Below are 14,649 nucleotides of genomic sequence, written 5' to 3'. Positions count from 1 at the left end.
CTGCCATATTTGACGTAAATGAAAAATGGAAATTAAAGGGAAAGGAAAAGTTTTTTTGAACCTGGACCTTATTTCTAGCACGAAATAAGTTCATAAACTCAGCCGGAGAAGTTTGGAGTAACCTGATGTTGTTCGCGAGAAATTTACATCCATCTCAGTGAGTGCTATTCCAGCAAAACCGTAGAGGTCAGGGCCAGTACATTACAGCCTAAATAAAACATTATCGGTAACAACGTATTGACAAATATTTTTTAAAATGCCTGGATGACAAACAAGCTGTTCTGAAGTCATCGAGGGATAGCACTAGCAATTCATAACAACATACTGGTGAAAAGAAGATGTTTTGTCACTGATAATGTTTTATTTAGGCTTACTGGCCCCAACCTCTACCGTTTTGCAGGAATGACATGGATCTAAATATCTCCAGAAGGACAAAAAGTCACTGCAAACTTCCCCGGGTAAGTTTATGAAAGAAACATGCTAGAAACAAGGTTTAAAAAAACAGTACTTTTCCTTTAATACCAGAAATTCTGCAACGTTAATTATATAACATTATATAACATTATATATTCTGTGTATTACATTACCTGCTTTTCCGCCTTGCAGGCAAATCATCACCATCTGTCTGTAAGTCAGACGTTGCCTCCGCTTTTTTACATTTTTTGCGAGCAGCCTCAAAAGTGTCTTAATAACAAAAGGAAAAAGGGTATTAGTATGCAATCTATACTGACCATGATAAAAATAATCATTTTGGTATTTGCACCTATAAATAATCTCAAATGCCTGGAGTTGAGTAAACATGAAAAAATATTGTTTACCATTTATGATGACTGATGTTGGTTCAGAAAAAGGCAATTGAATATAGATACACAATTTTACCGACTTAAATTTTTAAAAGTACATTATTGGCACTTATAGAAATTGATGCCTTATTGACATCGAGCTAGGTAGATGACAGAGTATTTGTCAAATTCAGAAAAGAACCTCTTACCTGCCCATCCAAGTACCCTGATGGAGTATTTCGGCCACGATTTCTCTGGCTTCTGTCGGTCCTTCACAGCCTTGGTTACATTACGGCCTGATGGCCAGAAACACTCATTTTGTTCTTCGGTCATCCAACATGTTGGAATTATATCCACCACAGATTGGCCATCGTAGGTTTCGTCAATAAACTCGACAACACAGAACAGGGGCATGCTGCAAAGTTCATAATGGTTACTGATTGTGTAATTGGACAAATGCAACAGCTCCATCCTGCAATGGCAGAAGTATAAGTCTCTCAGTTAAATCTGTGACTGACACACCGTGCAGCTCGTGAAACAGCCGTGTCACTGTTCTAATCCCCACACACGTTGACTCAATAGGGTAGTTGTAAAAGCTGCCTTCTTTTTCATAAAACTGACAGACTGCATACATACCCCCTGATACCAACTCAACAATGTTCCGCACCACAGCAACTTTGCCCTTAACATTAAAACAATTGCTGCCTTCACGACGAGAAATGATATTGCCCTCATGTCTGTACTTTATGTACTGCATGCGGACAGGAACATCAGGGAGAGTCGGACCTGAGAAATGTGGTTGTAGAGGCTTATTTGCCCTCTCTTTTCCGCCTTGCAGGCAAATCATCACCATCTGTCTGTAAGTCAGACGTTGCCTCCGCTTTTTTACATTTTTTGCGAGCAGCCTCAAAAGTGTCTTAATAACAAAAGGAAAAAGGGTATTAGTATGCAATCTATACTGACCATGATAAAAATAATCATTTTGGTATTTGCACCTATAAATAATCTCAAATGCCTGGAGTTGAGTAAACATGAAAAAATATTGTTTACCATTTATGATGACTGATGTTGGTTCAGAAAAAGGCAATTGAATATAGATACACAATTTTACCGACTTAAATTTTTAAAAGTACATTATTGGCACTTATAGAAATTGATGCCTTATTGACATCGAGCTAGGTAGATGACAGAGTATTTGTCAAATTCAGAAAAGAACCTCTTACCTGCCCATCCAAGTACCCTGATGGAGTATTTCGGCCACGATTTCTCTGGCTTCTGTCGGTCCTTCACAGCCTTGGTTACATTACGGCCTGATGGCCAGAAACACTCATTTTGTTCTTCGGTCATCCAACATGTTGGAATTATATCCACCACAGATTGGCCATCGTAGGTTTCGTCAATAAACTCGACAACACAGAACAGGGGCATGCTGCAAAGTTCATAATGGTTACTGATTGTGTAATTGGACAAATGCAACAGCTCCATCCTGCAATGGCAGAAGTATAAGTCTCTCAGTTAAATCTGTGACTGACACACCGTGCAGCTCGTGAAACAGCCGTGTCACTGTTCTAATCCCCACACACGTTGACTCAATAGGGTAGTTGTAAAAGCTGCCTTCTTTTTCATAAAACTGACAGACTGCATACATACCCCCTGATACCAACTCAACAATGTTCCGCACCACAGCAACTTTGCCCTTAACATTAAAACAATTGCTGCCTTCACGACGAGAAATGATATTGCCCTCATGTCTGTACTTTATGTACTGCATGCGGACAGGAACATCAGGGAGAGTCGGACCTGAGAAATGTGGTTGTAGAGGCTTATTTGCCCTCTCTTTTCCACTTTTAAGGGAGAGTGAACGCTGCTTTTCACTGAGACGTCTTACGAGTTGTTGAACTGCGCCTTGGGGCCGTCTCACTAACCGCTTCATAGTCCCCAGATGGTTTTCGAAAGGGAAACATGACATGTTGTCTAGGGCACCAAAGTTTCTGGCATCATCAGCAAGATGGATGAGTGAGTGAGTGTTATACACTAGCTGCTCTGATCCATATATCTGTCCAAAATTTGTCACATAACATTTCAGTAGCTTGTCTGCATATTCACAGTGCTTAGAGCACAAGGCTGGACTGAGAAGTATCCTCATTGCAACTGAAAGTAGCATAAAGTTTTTGTACAGCCTTGTTGGTAGGCGTCCTTTCAGTACCACAGGACCTGTGTACAACAGAAACTGCCGATATTCAGTGGCCTTCCAATTTCTGTATTCTCGAAGTGACCTTGGCTTACGTGAAAAATTCTGTGGGAGATTTGCTCTGATTGATTCCAAGTGATCAGAAATCATGTTGATTGTGGAAGCAGAAAGACGACTACTTAAAGGTCCCTTGGTCCAAAGATGTACAATTCTTCTAACATGTCCTAAGCATACCAAATGGATATAGTCAAGGACAAAGCTTGAGACCATTGTAATGCCAAGCTCCTGTAGCGGTGAGACTATATCATTATGGTGATGTTCACTATCAAGCTGCTGATCAAAGGTCAAGTCTGTCCGAAGCGGTGCAGTCAATTCTGGAAACACAACTGTACCTAAATGAACCCCATACTCAGTACATCGCTCACAGGAGCTGTAGCCAGTGTGACCTTTGATGCATTTCAAGTAGGCACGAGCAGGTGCATCACAAATAAATGCATCTGGAAGAGCAACATTGTAATGTCTTTCATTGTATTCTAGACCATCACGCATTAATAGCTTCAACTCCTCAATGAAATCCTTCAGGTATTCATGAACCGATTGAGGCTTTGTTGGGCCTGCAAACAGACCAATGACACCAACATTAGCTCTGGGAAGTTCCTTGATCTTAGCCAGAATAGGCCATAACTCCTGTTTAGAGCTGCCTGAGAGGGGTATACCATCAATGTTAATGTGCAGTGTTATAGTGTCTACTGAGGAATGTGCTTCCTTTGACAGCGCTGAAATGATTAAGTTAGACACTCCAATATGGCAGTATCATCCAGCTCCAATGTCTTTGATTTCGTAGGTTGTTGAGGTTGACAAAAGAGTTCTTGGATCTTTTGGTAACTCTAAGCCACACTGCACTAATAAGTGCAACAACTCTGACAGCGCACTATGTGAAATATTGTGATTTACTGCCCAGTCTCCCAATATCCTACAAGGGTCTGACTTGTCACCTGTGCTTTCCGAATCAGTCTGATCATTTGTGGCTTCAAAACTGTGTTTGGAAACAACTTCAGAATGTGATTCATCACTTTGAGACCCCAAATCTTCACTATGATGTCCACAGATCTGTCTGTCATTTGAATTGTTACTTCCATGAGACTCCAACTCTTCCTCTGATGCAATTAAATCCATATTTGTTGGCACAATGTCCTCGTCATTATGGCAGTCTTCCAAAAACTTCAAGTGCTCCTGTACTTTCATTTTAACACGTCTTCGTTTAGTCCAACGACTGTCATCATAATCCATTTTTCTTTTTGATCTGTAACAGACAAAGCTTTTGTACTATATAAAACCGACAGACATATTGAGGTGTTTAAGTTAAAGACCTGCTGACTGTCACACACATGTGTGTGTGAAATTAATTGTGGCTCAGAGATAATATATTCCAATATCCAAAGATCGTGACACATCCCTAATCTGTGATGGTCTGTTTTAAAGGAGTCATATGTGACGGCTCGGTGGCGGCTAAGAAATAACGGAAATCTCTATGGAGGAAAAACCCTTCATGAAAGAAATTGATAAAAATGGGCAAAATGGGTTAAATAACATATCCACCCAAATTCTGAATACTTAAGAGCCCTCCTCTCCCTGATTGGGAACTTTCATCAAATATCAAATGTAAACAGTATCAGTTGTGGACTGCACCTCTGCTTTTGAAATGAGAATATCCTGGTTAAACGACTGTGATATAAGTCATAAGCATTTGAAATTAACATAATTTGTCAACGTCTTGTAACATATCAGGAGCATTTAAAGGAAACTTTAAGGTCGATGTATGGAAACTTACGCCATATTTATGAACAGGGTACACCTCCTCCTGTCTGGCTGGCTCCTGTCTTCTGGCTGGCAAGACCTTAATGAAATTAGACAAAAATTTAGCAAATCAGTGTTCAACAGGAGCTTTCAATAAAAAGATAAGTAACCATTTAACATCAAATAACCAGCTTACATGACACTAAGTGTGTGTGTGCGTGTGTCTGTGTGCATGTGTATGCGTGCAGAGCACACAGGGACATTAGTGTGTGCAAGCGTCCACGATAAGCAAGGCTCACGTGTCACTCAGCAATATGCGTATTATGGCTGCAACGATTCGTCAATGTTTTCGACAAAAATCGATAATAGAAATAGTCGACAATGAATTCCATTGTGGACAATTGTCGATAGACATGTTTTTCCAACGGAGTGAGGCATCTCACTACAATCTCTGCCATGAGTTGCACATGCACAATAGCATCTCTGCCGAGCGGTAGCGTACAGTAATGGCGGTGTCCTATACAGCAGCTAAAGTTTGGGAGCTTTTTAGCCTGGATACAGCGAATAATTTCAGACTGGTGAGAATTGTAAAGTTCTTTTGCAACAGACTGTGCAGTTGTCCACTGAATGTACTTCACAAAATTCACTTAATATTTGTTGTGTTCACTGTTTAACTGCTGCTGTGTGCCTGCCCTTGGTTTACAGGAAACATGTTGTTCACTTGATTTTAATTTATTATTTATTTTTTTATAAAACACATTTGCCTGTCCTTAAAAAATGGATATGTTTATTTGTTTATGGATTTATGTCTATACTGACTGAACACTGTGCCTAATTGGTTTTAGATTGACATTTTTATTTACTTTTTGTATGAATCGGCCTCTCTCTCCCTTCTCTCCCCTCTCGGCCATGTTTTACCTACATAAAAAGGGGTATGAGCCCCGGTCTCCCTGTGCATCTTGCTGGCTTCTATCATTAGTTGTAGTGTTGCAGTTACAACTGCACTAATACAAAATGAAGGATAAATATTGACTAAGGTTGAATTTTGTTTGCTTGCATAACCCAAAGAGCAAATATATATCTTATTATAAAAATATAAGAATTATTAAAACTCATAAAATATTCTGACAAAGGAGCTAAATAAATGATAATTGTATAATAATAATATAATTACCTACATTTTAAGTATATGAATACTTAAGTATATGAATTAATATCAGCCTTATCCCAGGAACATCACGGTTGATGCTCATGATGCCAAACCACTCAGATGTTCCGAGTCATAAGGCTGATATTAATTCAGCTCCATCAAATTGGCTGTGCTTGTTTTACTTTCATATACTTAAAATGTAGGTAATTATATTATTATTATACAATTATCATTTATTTAGCTCCTTTGTCAGAATTTTACGAGTTTTAATAATTCTTATATTTTTATAATAAGATATCTGCAGCTACATTTGCTCTTTGGGTTATGCAAGCAAACAAAATTCAACCTTAGTCAATATTTATCCTTCATTTTGTATTAGCTGCTAGTGCAGTTGTAACTGCAACACTACAACTAACGATAGAAGCCAGCAAGATGCACAGCGAGACCTACATTATGATGTTTACAAGCACAAGACATTTGAGACTGTTTGCTTACACATTTAGTTTGATTTGATTTGTTCCAATTTATTCTTAGAGCAAAAGGTGGGGACAGTGCAATATGTTGAAGTATGTGTTATTATGCAATATGTGCAATATGTTTTTATGTTTAAAGCATAAGGAAGGGTTCGGGACGGAACCAAACTCTGAATCTGATATTGATTAGATGAATTTGAAGTGAAATAATGATGAATATATTTTATATCATATCACCGTTATTGAATAAAAGTATCTTGTGATATATTGATACTGAACTATTGCCCAGCCCTATAGCTAAACCAAACCCGCTGTTTTTCCTTTTGGTTAGATTCTACATCAGATTAAACAGCACAAACCAAAAATACAGCCTACTGTACAATCGGCAGTGTTATTTTTATGGCAATATAATATTTCAACTTACCTTAATTTTATGGAAATTCGGCGTTGGTCGGAAGAAATATGCACTTCACCTCCAAGTCACAGCCAGCTTGCTTTCCGATTCCGAATGGACTGTTAACGTTTTGAGCGCGAAACAGGGCCTTTGCATACAGGCCCCAGAGATGTCCGAACTGCCTGACTAAATAACAATTTAATACAGTAAAATTCGTAAATTAAAGGATATGTGAGAGAATTAACAAACAACTTAACTGCTTCGCTGGCTTCTTATGAATGACCCTAATTAGGTGTTGTTGTGCATAACAGGCAGTTGTGGAGAGTACTGAAAATCTGTAGTCAAGTCCAATTAAGTGCGTTGCTAAAATATTACTCAATTACGAGTAAAACCGGTGTTAGCGAAATACTCAAATAAAAGTACAGTTTGTAAAAATAAATTAAAATAATAAAAATTAAAAAAGAAAAATGAAAAAGAAAATATTCAGAGTATTAGTTACTTTTAACCACTGATGTCACCATCACTTCTCCAGACAAGGGCTGGAAATTGTGTTTTCCTTTACCAGAAGTTAACATGCCAACAATCTATTAATCATTAATAACTGATAAGATGCAAAAAAAGTGTTTTTACCTAATTTTTTTCTCATTTAAGTATTGATTTCCTTATTAAGCAAATGCCTCCAGCAGACAAAAAACTAAATTACATGAGGAGCCATGACTATTGATTAAATATCCATGAATACATTTTTAACTGGTTAAATTCTTCCTTCAGAATCAATGAAAGAGCAATCATTAACGTCCTTTTTTTGTTTTGTTTCGTTTTCTATCCTCATGACCCGGTTTTCATCGGCTTGTTTGCTATCAAATCACCTTACTGGCTCCAAAAATGCAGATAAAAGGTTTGGATATGAATTAAAATTTTACTCAGTACTCAACTATGATTTTAAAAGTAATTTAGTAGATTACATGGATTAATGAATATTACAAGTAAAAGTACAGGCTTGAAAATCTACTCATAAAAGTACAAGTACCCCAAAAAACTACTTAATTACAGTAATCTGAGTATTTGTAATTAATGACTTCCACCTCTGATACCAGAAACCACTCCCCAGGCGAGTCTTGAATCTGGATATCTGGCGTGGTAGATGAATGTGCAAACTGACCAAAAGCCAATTGGGTAGCAAAATGGGTCCTATGAGGCATCAGGGAGGGATTTACCCAACATTCTACAGGCAACTATATGTTATAAGCAACTTATGTTAAGTTAGCAAAATATTCATACAATATAAATATTGTAAATATTCAAATGCCAGCAGTAGCAATGCTGTCTCCTTTACACTTATCCCCATAAATCTGTCCCAATCTGGGTCACTGCACCAATGAAAGTGTTTATGTGAATGCTCCATGCACTGTCGGAAGGCTTTCTGCAGCTTCATTCTTTTACTTAAATTGAAAGGGACTCTGGCCTTATAGGCCTACTTCTTTAACTACCTCAGCCCCTCCCTTTACCATCTTAAACCATAAACCATGTATATGTCAATGCATCCTGAAGATCTTCAGATAGCCTAACCAAATAGATCTGCTCTACCTTTTACAGCCAACACATCAGTCATTGTTGGTGTATGAGCTACACCTTGATAGAAACACATGCTAATCCTTGGTCCAAGGACATCTAACAACACAGAAGTGGCAGACAGATTGATGATGAGGCCTCCTGCAAGTCCTTTTTTTTCTTTTTTCCTCTTGTCCTGTCCAGCATCGAAGCAAGCAGAATGATGCTCTGTCTGCCATGTTGTGACGAGCAGATTTTGCTTTGCCAAGAGGAGCTTGAATGATAAGGCTCCCCTTGATATCCTAAGTTAAGCTTATTTTATTTTATTTTTGACGCTTGTTTGTAGATGAGCATTACATAATATTGCTGGACCTGAACCAATCACCCAAACCCATGGCCACTTGGCCAATAAATATGCCATTCAAGACCCATATATGTGTTCCCAGTTCAAACCCATGCCAACTTGGCCCATAAATATATCATGCAAGACCCATATATGTGTTCCCAGATCAAACCCATGCCCACTTGGCCCATAAATATGTCATGCAAGACCCATATATGTGTTCCCAGATCAAACCCATGCCCACTTGGCCCATAAATATGTCATGCAAGACCCATATATGTGTTCCCAGTTCAAACCCATGCCCACTTGGCCCATAAAGTTTCTATGCAGGACCCATACGTGCATTCCCAGTTCAAACCCATGTCCACTTGGCCCAAAAATATGCAATTCAAGACCCATATATGTGTTCCCAGATCAAACCCATGCCCACTTGGCCCATAAATATGTCATGCAAGACCCATATATGTGTTCCCAGTTCAAACCCATGCCCACTTGGCCCATAAAATTTCTATGCAGGACCCATATGTGCATTCCCAGTTCAAATCCATGCCCACTTGGCCCATAAATATGCCATTCAAGACCCATATATGTGTTCCCAGATCAAACCCATGCCCACTTGGCCCATAAATATGCCATTCAAGACCCATATATGTGTTCCCAGATCAAACCCATGCCCACTTGGCCCATAAATATGCCATTCAAGACCCATATATGTGTTCCCAGATCAAACCCATGCCCACTTGGCCCATAAATATGCCATTCAAGACCCATATATGTGTTCCCAGTTCAAACCCATGCCCACTTGGCCCATAAAAATTCTATGCAGGACCCATATGTGCATTCCCAGATCAAACCCATGCCCACTTGGCCCATAAATATGTCATGCAAGACCCATATATGTGTTCCCAGTTCAAACCCATGCCCACTTGGCCCATAAAATTTCTATGCAGGACCCATATGTGCATTCCCAGTTCAAACCCATGCCCACTTGGCCCATAAATATGCCATTCAAGACCCATATATGTGTTCCCAGATCAAACCCATGCCCACTTGGCCCATAAATATGCCATTCAAGACCCATATATGTGTTCCCAGTTCAAACCCATGCCCACTTGGCCCATAAAAATTCTTTGCAGGACCCATATGTGCATTCCCAGATCAAACTCATGCCCACTTGACCCATAAATATGTCATGCAAGACCCATATATGTGTTCCCAGTTCAAATCCATGCCCACTTGGCCCATAAAACTTCTATGCAGGACCCATATGTGCATTCCCAGTTCAAACTCATGCCCACTTGGCCCATAAATATGCCATTCAAGACCCATATATGTGTTCCCAGTTCAAAACCATGCCCACTTGGCCCATAAAAATTCTATGCAGGACCCATATGTGCATTCCCAGTTCAAACCCATGCCCACTTGGCCCATAAATATGCCATTCAAGACCCATATATGTGTTCCCAGATCAAACCCATGCCCACTTGGCCCATGCTTGTCCCTTATGGGGCCCATGTAATCAGCTCATATGGGCTTCCTATGTGGGACTCGTACTACAAAACCTACATGGGACCCGCTGATTTCACCCAGCTAAAGCCCATGCCCACACAGTACCCATGGAACCCGTAGTTAACCCATCTGGGCCCCACATGTCATTGCTGGCTGGGTTGTTATTGAAACTTCATAATTTTTCACTTGATTATATATTTAGTCAGGAATTATAGTTTGGAAAAAGTATTTGGAAAAAGTCTAACTAGTAAAATGTTTACATGTTATGTGAAAACTAGTACAAGTATATAAATGAATAAAAAGAGACTTACTCATGTTTATGATCTCTGCTGAATAAAGTGCTTCATTCTTTTTTTTCTGAGGAAATCCATTTCTCAAATCCTCAACCACATGACATCTTTTTGGGGTGAATTATGTCTTATTCCTCTCATCTCGAAGCAAACAGTAAAATAAAATCTTGAAGAACAGTCTCGCTGCTTTTTCTTCTGTTATGGGCGTATTCAAGCCGCGCGCTTCAGTTTAATTCTGAATAGCGCGTTCAGCGCGGGGGCGTGGTCACATTAGATATAATGAAGGGAGACAGCTGTGCATCTTGCTGGTTGTTTTCATATGGATTACTTTATCACAGAAAATCTGTTTTCGGCGGAAATTGTTTAGTTTAAAAGTAGACATGTCAAGCTTTCTATAGATATCTCTCTCATGTATTTTCGTTGAATATTCACGGAGTTACAGTTCATTTTAATGAAGTGTTTGTAAATAAAGATCAGCGCAGACAAAGGCTGCAGACAGCACACCTTGTTTGTTATCTTTATTTTATAAGTGCACAAAGTTTTGTTGTTATTATGTCTGTATCCAAAAAAAAGTAGACCCTTTACAGATTCGATTGATGTATTGCTCTTATCTGTACGATTAAAACTGAAAGTGTAATTTAAGTTCTTTTCGGGGTTATCAGGAGAAAATGACTCAAAACGGGTATCCGTGTTAATCGACTTCAAAGGGTTAATTCAAGTCCCTGTTTGGGTGAAGGTCAGTCTACTTTTTGTAGGCCTCAGCTTGGTATCACTACGGGTCCATCTCTTCTGCTGACTCTGTATTAGAGCGATGTTCCTTCCTTCTCCCGGGGATCAGTGCATCTCCCTTGTTCGGCACACATGATTCTGATGGTCAGCCCTTTAGGAAAGAGTGCTCACGGAGTGAGTAGAATAAGACAGACCTCCCATTTGTGCAGTGCTGTTGGTCCCCAGGGCCAGTACTGAAAAACCCCATTACATAGGATGAGACATGGCAGCCTGATTTCTCCTCAGTGGGACTGCTGTTTTAGCCGCTTCCAGGGCTAGCTTACAATCTCGGCTTGCTAGGTTGCAAGTAGGTCAGGCAGCAGTGTTACACACAACATGGCAGAAGGTGGTCTGCTTAATTCAAGTCCCTGTTTGGGCGAAGGTCAGTCTTCTTTTTGTAGGCCTGAGCTTGCTATCACTACGGTCCATCTCTTCTGCTGACTCTGTACTAGAGCGATGTTCCTTCCTGCTCCCGGGGATCAGTGCATCTCCCTTGTTCGGCAAACCTGATTCTGATGGTCAGCCCTTTAGGAAAGAGTGCTCACAGAGTGAGTAGAATAAGACAGACCTCCGAATTGTGCAGTGCTGTCGGTCCCCAGGCCCAGCACTGAAAAACCCCATTACATAGGATGAGACATGGCAGCCTGATTTCTCCTCAGTGGGACTGCTGTTTTACCCGCTTGCAGGGCTAGCTTACAATCTCCGCTTGCTAGGTTGCAAGTAGGTCAGGCTGCAGTGTTACACACAACATGGCAGAAGGTGGTCTGCTTAATTCAAGTCCCTGTTTGGGCGAAGGTCAGTCTTCTTTTTGTAGGCCTCAGCTTGCTTTCACTACGGTCCATCTCTTCTTCTGAATCTGTACTGGACCGGTGTTCTTTCCTGCTCCAGGGTATCAGTGCACCTCCCTTGTTCGGCACATCTGATTCTGATGGTCAGCTCGTTAGGAAAGCGCACTCACAGAGTGAGTAGAATAAGACAGACCTCCGAATTGTGCAGTGCTGTCGGTCCCCAGGCCCAGCACTGAAAAACCCCATTACATAGGATGAGACATGGCAGCCTGATTTCTCCTCAGTGGGACTGCTGTTTTACCCGCTTCCAGGGCTAGCTTACAATCTCCGCTTGCTAGGTTGCAAGTAGGTCAGGCTGCAGTGTTACACACAACATGGCAGAAGATGGTCTGCTTAATTCAAGTCCCTATTTGGGCGAAGGTCAGTCTTCTTTTTGTAGGCCTCAGCTTGCTATCACTACGGTCCATCTCTTCTGCTAACTCTGTACTAGAGCGGTGTTCCTTCCTGCTCCAGGGTATCAGTGCACCTGCCTTGTTCGGCACACCTGATTCTGATGGTCAGCTCGTTAGGAAAGCGCGCTCACAGAGTGAGTAGAATAAGACAGACTTCCCAATTGTGCAGTGCTGTCGGTCCCCAGGGCCAGTACTGAAAACCCCATTACGTAGGATGAGACATGGCAGCCTGATTTCTCCTCAGTGGGACTGCTGTTTTAGCCGCTTTCAGGGCTAGCTTACAATCTCCGCTTGCTAGGTTGCAAGTAGGTCAGGCAGCAGTGTTACACACAACATGGCAGAAGGTGGTCTGCTTAATTCAAGTTCCTGTTTGGGCGAAGGTCAGTCTACTTTTCGTAGGCCTCAGCTTGCTATCACTACGGTCCATCTCTTCTGCTGACTCTGTACTAGAGCGATGTTCCTTCCTGCTCCCGGGGATCAGTGCATCTCCCTTGTTCGGCACACCTGATTCTGATGGTCAGCCCTTTAGGAAAGAGTGCTCACAGAGTGAGTAGAATAAGACAGACTTCCCAATTGTGCAGTGCTGTCGGTCCCCAGGGCCAGTACTGAAAAACCCCATTACATAGGATGAGACATGGCAGCCTGATTTCTCCTCAGTGGGACCGCTGTTTTACCCGCTTGCAGGGCTAGCTTGCAATCTCCACTTTCTTACTGAGCTGGGTTGGTTGCAAGAAGGTCAGGCAGCAGTGTTGGACACAAACTGAGCAGAAATTGGTCTACTCCCGTAGTTGTGGCCGAGTGGTTAAGGCGATGGACTTGAAATCCATTGGGGTCTCCCCGCGCAGGTTCGAATACTGTTGACTACGCTGTTTGCTGAAGGCAATGAGGCAAAGCGTCCATGCATTTTCTCACGGTCCTCGCACTTATTTGCGAAATGACCGGTCCCTCTTCGATGGACAAACACGCCGCTGCTGCTTCTTGTATTCGGGTTTCAGGGTTTGTCTTGGGTGAGCCAGTGGCACGCCGTGATCGTATAGTGGTTAGTATTCTGCGTTGTGGCTGCAGCAACCCCGGTTTGAATCCGGGTCACGGCAACCCTTTGCCGTTGAGTATACGGGAAGGTTGAACATTTTTTACCACCTCATCTTTCTGTGTGATTTTGTTTCTGAAGCTTGGCCTGTGCAGGGCCCCACCAGACAAGGGGGCTTGCTTTCTAACATTAGGCGTAGTCGTGGCCGAGAGGTTATGGCGATGGACTTGAAATCCATTGTGGTCTACCCGCGCAGGTTCGAACCCTGCCGACTACGGGAAGGCTTTGCAGTATTGCTTTAGCTTTTTGTGACCATAATTGTGCCTTCTATGGTCCTTCGCTCTCTGTGCCATAACTGCTTCTAGCTTTCATCCTCGTGACACCTGCATCTCTTCTGGGCAGCTTGTTGTAAAACTGCTGCTTTATAAAAGGTGAGAAGCCAGTGCTCCACAAGAGCCCGGATAGCTCAGGCGGTGGAGCATCAGACTTTTAATCTGAGGGTCCAGGGTTCAAGTCCCTGTTTGGGTGAAGGTCTCTCTGCTTTTGGCGGAGTCACCTTGCTATCACTATGGTCCATCTCTTCTGCTGACTCTGTACTAGAGCGGTGTTCCTTCCTGCTCCAGGGTATCAGTGCACCTGACTTGTTCGGCACACCTGATTCTGATGGTCAGCTCGTTAGGAAAGCGCGCTCACAGAGTGAGTAGAATAAGACAGACTTCCCAATTGTGCAGTGCTGTCGGTCCCCAGGGCCAGTACTGAAAACCCCATTACATACGATGAGACATGGCAGCCTGATTTCTCCTCAGTGGGACTGCTGTTTTAGCCGCTTCCAGGGCTAGCTTACAATCTCGGCTTGCTAGGTTGCAAGTAGGTCAGGCAGCAGTGTTACACACAACATGGCAGAAGGTGGTCTGCTTAATTCAAGTCCCTGTTTGGGCGAAGGTCAGTCTTCTTTTTGTAGGCCTCACCTTGCTATCACTACGGTCCATCTCTTCTTCTGAATCTGTACTGGACCGGTGTTCTTTCCTGCTCCAGGGTATCAGTGCACCTCCCTTGTTCGGCACACATGATTCTGATGGTCAGCTCGTTAGGAGAGCGCGCTCACAGAGTGAGTAGAATAAGACAGACCTC

At 41.9% G+C, this 14,649-nt stretch overlaps 1 non-coding gene across 1 annotated transcript; it reads left to right on the top strand.

Annotated features, from left to right (window-relative positions):
• Nucleotides 1-13,272: 13,272 nt before the first annotated feature.
• On the top strand, nt 13,273-13,354 carry trnas-uga (transfer RNA serine (anticodon UGA)). The gene has a single exon. It is a non-coding gene; the product is annotated as a tRNA-Ser (tRNA).
• The last annotated feature ends 1,295 nt before the right edge of the window (nt 13,355-14,649 follow it).

Source organism: Carassius carassius, chromosome 18, assembly GCF_963082965.1.
Source record: "Carassius carassius chromosome 18, fCarCar2.1, whole genome shotgun sequence".
NCBI lineage: Eukaryota > Metazoa > Chordata > Actinopteri > Cypriniformes > Cyprinidae > Carassius > Carassius carassius.
This window is presented reverse-complemented; position numbering and strand designations above follow the sequence as displayed.